The following is a 7986-nucleotide window of genomic DNA, read 5'->3' on the forward strand; positions in this document are numbered from 1 at the left end:
GATTTATGTAGTTGAACTGAATGTCATTTTTTTCAAAAATAAAATATTTATTTGCAACGGTGTTTTGGACTTCTCTCATTTTACGACCTAAACATTTACCATTTGAATTTTCATATAGGGTTTTCTTTCTGTTTGATCTTTTTTCGCGTCCCGAGCATGGTGCCGGGGCATGGCGCGTGTTATAGGGTTTTCTTTTGAACTCTCATTGTAGTATTACATGGACTTATGTGATGATAGGAATTCTTGGACTAGCACACGACGGTAGAGCACACACGATAAACATTCTGAAGTCATCTAAGCTACAACATTTGGGGCGCGGGCAACAACGGCGGCGCTCGCGGCGGCACTCGTACTAATCTATGTGTGTGTTTGTACAGATGAGGTATTTTTTTCATAGAGTAATTTTGAATGGTTCCGAAAAAGTACTAGACTTCACTTTTTTTGGTATGGCTTTTCCTTGCAACTTTTCAATGGTTTAGGGTTTTCATAGTCCTCAAACTTGCATGGATTATATGATTATCATTGAACTGAATGCTATTTTTTGAAAAGAAAATGTTTTGTGTTTTTTTAACTCAATTTTTTTGCTACGATGTTTTGGACTTCTCGCGTTTTGCGACTTCAACTTTTACCATTTAAATTTTCATGGGTTTTTTATTTTGTTTGAGCTTTTTCCCGAACTTATCGGAGACTTCATGTTTGAACATACAACCGATGAGACTAGATCAAACATTTTGATGGAAACAGTAGCTCAAACATTAAAAAGTGCAGAAACGGTAGAAAATTTTAGTTCAGTTACTCTTGCTCAATCACAATCGGGCAGGCCCTGCTCAACACCACCTACCAAGACAGAAACGCTACACCAAACATGTGTTGGACTTACCTAGAGGAAGCTGGCATATAGTGCAAAAGAAATGAGACATGTGACAATGTTATAACCGATGAGACTAGATCAACCACAAAGAAGTGTAGCCATGTTCTTCGCAAACCAAACCAAATCGTCTCAGGTTTCGATTATCTAACATGAACAAAAGAGATCCGGAACACACACGACGTCTGCAAAAGCTTCATCAGCAGCAAACTCACAGCAGGTTCCCATGAGTGTGAATTAACAAGGGTGGCATGGCACCAAGTTACTGCACCAGCTTAATTCCTATGTACTACATACTATACTTAGCAGTGGTGGTGCCACTAGCAGCGGAGGTGATGTTATCTATGATGCAAAGATGACACTCTCAGGACCTCCTCTTCCTCTTCTTCTTGTCCTCGGACTTGGCGCTTGCGTTCTTGAGCTGCAATGGAACACAACACCGTCAACCATCTCAATGGATCACATCATATAAAAATGAATCGAATTTTAGCAACCGTGGGTGGAGGATGAGTAGTCAGCCAAGGTGGCTAGGGTGCTTACCCCGATGATGAGGACACGACGAGGACAATGGCGAAACTGGCAAAGAGGGTGAGTGCGTGCTTGATGTAACCCATGACGCCGCGGCGCGCCCTCTCGATGATCTCCTTCGTGTCATACACCATGTTGAACTTGTGGATTTCTGATTTTTGAACCTTCCCAATAGTAATACATGTACTAGGCGGTACAAGATTGTTGAGCAGCTGACCCACAGAAACAAAAACACTCCTGGAGTGCACACGCAAAATCATTTACAAAAATAGTAGTAGCAAGAAGCAATAAACAGCCGCACATACACGTGTTTTTGAGAGTGAAGCAACGGAGAGGCAAAGGTGTATGCAGCATAAACTTCATCCTGTTTTATGATGAGCACATCCACGATGCATCCTGTTTTATGTTAACCAAGTGAAAGTACGGTGCTCATTCTGAAGCATAACCACAAGCACTTGTTTCTATTATATGAAGATGGAAACACAGAGGAAATCGTACTCACCATCAGAAGTAGATGAACTGAAAAGCGTACAAAAGATGAACTTGTGCATACAAAAGACGAACTGAATCACCATCTCTGTACTGAACTTATGTATCTATACAATGCAATCCTATTATTATATCTTGTCAAAAATCTCAATCAAAATTTGAACTTATCGAACATGCACATGGAACGGACAACAATTCACATAAATACTGTGTTACTTCCCTAGATGCTTCTACAATCACGGGAAATACAAGTCTACCCACACCACTATCCCAACCAAAATTGAAACTTGCATTCACAGGTTGTTGTGGAGTTTTCAACTTGTAACAACTAAAACACTTTAGCCGTAGTGTAACATCAAACCTTAAGAAAAAATGCCAGTTCTCATTGGGCATATGAACAATCAATCACCTTCTCTGCATCAATGGAAAATCATAGTTCATTACATGAAATCAAATTAGCAATCAATTTTTGTTGGTGAAAGATAAGAGAGAGGAGATACGAACGGGGAGTTCAACCCCGCTGCTACATCCTCCTTGGCAGAGGCACGCAGCGAGGATGCCACCTCGTTGCTATGCTTACAGGCAAACTGAATGTTGAAGTGCAGCAACAAGTTATTTGCCACATGGACAAAGAACTTTCTTCGGGTTTTATTTTTAACTTGCCTGGAAGTAATACTTGTACTCTAGTCCCAGTACAAGTATCATGCCTATAATTTGTAAACAAAAAAAGATGCAGAATTTACAAATGAAAAGATAAAAATAAAAGTTGAAACAATAGAGAGACTATGAAGCAAATAGCATGAGTGATCTTCTAGTTGAAGCACTATATTTTACTGATTTTTTTTGTCAGTGAACTTTTGTAATTTAGGTACTAGATCTCACTGATGTTATTTACTCTTCGTTTTTTGAAGGCATTTTTTAGTACATGTTGAATTCTTTTTTAAACACACCCACAGTTGAAATGGATTAGTACATGCGGAAAATATCAGTTTTCATAAGCAAAACTTGCACTGAATTAGTTAAACTCTGAATATGTTCAGAGAACATTAGAGTCTCATGCTACTCTAGGCCACACACCGAACCAAGCTTTTCAACATGATGCATCTTCTCATATGGAATGTATATACGGAACCAAAACAATTTCTTATAACACTTCTTAGCCCATTCGGTTCAAGCTTTAGAAGAGAAACTTTGGGGGTAGGGAGAACAGAAGATGAATTTCTAAACTACATTTCTCTGCATTGAATTCCTATCAGATGTTGAACTTTCTAACCTGCAGTTGCCCAGAAGCCGTCCCAAATTCTGCTTGGACTAATGTCCGTGTTCCACTTGGACAGCTGCCAGTCACCATGGTGGACGAGCTCATGGCCAAGTGCGGCCAAGGCGACCACCGGGAACTGTAGGTGCTTGTGCAGCAACACATTTTTGCCCGGCTTCTCGACTCCCTGCCCAATTTTCCTGAGAAGCAAGATAGACAAGAGATAAATTCTTCTCTCTTACAGCTGAAAAATTAAACGCATAAAAAAATCACATTTTTTATGCTCTCAACCTCCTGCGTATATATTTAAACTGATGGTTTTCTCTCACTGAACATTCTACCTCGCAAGTCTGAACTATGCGAACTTTATTCTGGCCAAACTATTACAAATTTTCTATACAGCGAACTACCGTACAATATAAAACTAATTTTTTTAACACGCACATTGCACTGATTCATCTTTCCTTTATGAACTGATGATAAAATATATACTGGGCTGCTACACCAGCAGCAAATTCAGATAAGCGCAGTGGTCTTGCCAGCGAACATGGTGCTAACGATGATGTGAATCACGCCAAGTTGGAATGTACTACAAACATTAAAATAGAATAAACAGAGAACATGTTGACCAAATCATGACACCCTTAAGAACCTTAGGCCTAGTTAGATAGATATCACAATGCAATGGTGGTATACAAATAGTGAACATTTCAGTTAATAACGTGAGTGCACCATCAGGGTTCAGTGACCACACCCCCTCTCTTTAACTTACTTTTGTTTCTGAACCACATTCTGGTACGTGTTTCTCAACAATGCAAGATCATTATTCACTTGCAGCTGACAAATTAACCAATGGTTGACTATAATGAAGTGCATATATAGTGAAAAGAATTAAAAAGTTGATCAACTTATACTAGATTCTTTTTAAAAAAACTAACATGTACTATTTTGCTTAGTCTGGGATGGATTGTTAGAATTTCTAAAGGCACTTAATTACCTTCAAGACTGCAAGAGTGAAGGATGCCTTTTTTCATATTTTATTTATTTATGCTACTCATTCACATAATTTTACAAATGGACCAAACTTGCTGTACAAAGTACTAAACAGATTCATGTAGAAACAATACTACAATATTTGTGAACAAAAGGTCGTACAGAAGTTGTACTGTTCCACGGAAAGATTTGGTACTGGCAAGAAAATAAATATGAAATCTATCTTGGAGATTCGACATATGTTCCATTGATTACATTCAATCATGTATGTAATGAAGAAACAAAATGCAACTCCACAATTTAGTAGTTCATGTAAAAAAACAACCAAGTTAATGTACAGTAACATCATAAGTTCAGAAATAAAATTAAAAAGAGTTTTGTACTATTTTTGCTATAACAACTAAGTTAATGTACGCCATGGGGCTGGACTAGGATAGCGCTGCATATCCTGGAGTGGTGGAGAGGAAGCTCATGTCACTACCAAATCTATCAGGGTACTACAAATTCAAGGAACATAAGTAAAACGAAACTAATTTATTACAAGCACTCCTATGAATAGAACTTAATTTAGAAATTGAGGTGATCATAAACAGTGAAAACAAGAGTTTGCTACTGCTAGATTTCCAATCGCAGAACAACTTCTAGGAACGTGTGGGAGTCAGGCAACATGCCTGAACTGTGTGTTGATTGGTAGTTGAACTTGCTACCCATCCACACTAGTACCAGCGGCACAAGACCGCAGTATTTAAGCAAATACCTGATGGCATCAAGAAAACAAGTGACTAAAACATTTAGCAATAAAAGCGATGCTACAGAAAAATTGAACTGATGTTTTTCTGTCATTCCGACAAACCTCCAGCATTTTTTGAACTAATTTTTATCCTATCATTGTAATGTTGGTTTAGGCTTTTGGAATGAGGTGAAAACCTCTAGTCTATTTGAACTTTTACTGAACATTCAAAAATGTTTGAACTGATGTGAATCCTTCCACTGAACTACTACTACTACATTTTTTCATGAACCTACCCATGTATACGGATAAGTTCTATTTCTGCTAGGCATTTGCACAATTTTGTGCTAAGCAAAGATAGAAAGAAAACAACTTGGAAATGTTTCCTGCCGCCGCACGTCAACGGGGGTTTGGATATGGATGAAGTGACTGCCCCATTTTTCTTGTACTGAAGCTTGTTTCTTGAAATTTAAGACAATGCAAATATTATCTACAATATGGACATTTAGTATACTCTGAACTATACTCTTTGGCACTTTTGAACTAAGGTAATATTCTATCCACTGAACTAAACAGTGGACAGACCAACAACATAAATCCTCAAGCAATAATCGAGAGAGCTCACAATCTCCAAGGAAGATGCCTATGAATTCGCCATGGAAGGGCCTCCCACTCCCCTGCTCTATCTCCTCCCACTCCCTGCACACACACACACACACACACACACACACACACACACACAGAGCAGAGAGAGAGGATGAGAGGGAGATGACAGAGCTGGATCGAGGATGGAGCACAGGGTGGCCTGTACGCAGCTTTTTTCTCATGACCGGCTATGGAGCATGATGTTGTACTAACGAGGCAAAGGTCCAAATATATGAAGGGACTAGTAAGGGTATCAGGAATTGACTACATTATTTTAGTTAACTCGATCTTCATCAGTACTAGAATGACTGGACAAGAAGTTTGGATTTTTGTAGCAGCACACACACTAAACTTACACATTTTTTTGAACTTTTTTAGGTGATTGCATCAGTACTAATATGATTGGAAAAATATTTCAGATTTGTAGCAGCACACACACGAAACTTACAAAATTTTATGGAAATGCACGAGTTCTGATTTATCAGTACATAGTTTTATGGAAATGCGTGATTTAATTTCTTATAGGCACTATCTAGGCAAAGAACACTCGGTATTGAAATTTTTTCCAAGTATGTATTGAACTGATATATTTTTTGTCAATGAACTGTTGTAGTATAGGTACTCACAATCTCCAACCAAGTTGATATATGTACATGTTAAAAAGATAATAAAGTTCATGTATATTAATTTTGAGAAGTTCAGAAAGAAACTTTTTTAAAAGTTTGTACTGAAAAGATGTGCAAACATATTTAGTGCTTTTTTAGGAAGGAACTCAATTCAACAAAACATATGCAAACATCTTGGCTTTGAACATCTGTATTTTTATTTTGAGCTTACTTCTCTTGAGATTTGAACTGATTTGTTTTACAGGCACACGAACAACTTCGAATGAGCTGATGTTAGTACATGTAAAAAAGATGACCAAGTGCATGTATATTAACTGGAGAAGTTCAAAAAGGAGCTTCATCTTCACCATACTGACTAGATCAATACTGAAAACCTGAAGTATGAGAGGGAGACCAGCTTAAGTTCAAACTACACAAACATAAGCTGCAAGCTTCATGTTCCAACTTGTAGATGACTAATTTTAATATCAAATTCCTCAGTCCAACATTAAGATAACACACAAGACCGGTTAGCCAACAAGCTCACAATACCAATTCCGCTGACTTTGTTTACCTCGACACATGTCGGAGACGGGCACGATGAGGTCCCGGTCGCCAACCCGCTTCCGATGTTGATGGTCAGCAGGGACACCACAGCGAGGAGGGAAACCTAGTGCCCAAGCTTGTGGGCGGACGGGTTGGGCGGCGGTAGTGGTGCGGCGCATCGGCGGGACTAGAAGGGGCGGCCGGGGCGCGGGGAGGTGGTGGTGCAGCGCGTCGGCGGGACTAGGAGGGGCGGCGCATCACCGGGAGGTGGTGGCGGGGCGCGTCGGCGGGGGAGGAGACGGCAAGACTGCGGGAGGTGGTGGCGCGGCGCGGCGCCGGGAGGTAGGCGGCTGCACATTGGTGGGATGTGGTGGCGGGGCGCGTCGGCGAGAAGAGGAGGGGGCGGCGCGTCGCTGGGATGCAGGGGCTGCACATTGGCGAGGGAGGAGACGGCGCGTCTGCGGGAGGTGGTGGCGCGGCGCGTCGCCGGGAGGTGGGGGCGAGGCCCGTCAGCGGGAGGTGGAGTTGCGGCGCGCCGGTCTCTTTTCAGTGTACCGAAATGCATATCGGGCCCTATAGGGGGCGATGGTAACAGAATATTATTCTGTTACGGGTAACAGAATAGTCCAGCCCTATATATATATATATAGAGAGAGAGAGAGTACTATGTAGGAGTACTGAGTATGGGAAATACACTTTGGTTCCTAGTTGTATATACACCCTATATGGGTTTTTTTAATAATTAAACAAAAATCAAAATAGTTCAGAAGTATTTTCAGAATAAACTTGACTTACTTTTGCACTAGTATATAAATTTTCAGGAAAAAAAAACAATGTTGACTTTATAGAAAAAGACAAATTTTATTTGCTATTATAGGTCACTATTCACACTATTTTGACCAAAAAATTGTCTTTTTGAAAAGAAGTCAAATGGGGAATGTTTTTTGTGAAATTTTTCTCATAAGTACAATAGAAGGTCAAGTTTATTAAAAAAAGTATTTTTAGAATTTTTTGACTTTTTATTAAATTACTAAAAAAAATCTTATAGGCTGTAGATGTCCCCGTAGACCAAACATCCGCACACTGAAAAAGACCTGTCTCCTCGTGGATCACACACAAAACACTTATCTGCATATTTTCCTTGCATGTGCCGAGGGGAATCAGGACCTATGTATCGCAAAGACACAAACACCCATCCGCATACCTTTCATGCTTGGATAGAGAAATGTGTTGCAGCCAACCAGTTTTCATCACAAACTACACTGAGAGTGATGCATATATATGCTTGGTCACACATACACACCCAAGTAGTGCTAGTGCCAAG

This window comes from Triticum aestivum, chromosome 5A (assembly GCF_018294505.1).
Source record: "Triticum aestivum cultivar Chinese Spring chromosome 5A, IWGSC CS RefSeq v2.1, whole genome shotgun sequence".
Taxonomy (NCBI): Eukaryota; Viridiplantae; Streptophyta; class Magnoliopsida; order Poales; family Poaceae; genus Triticum; species Triticum aestivum.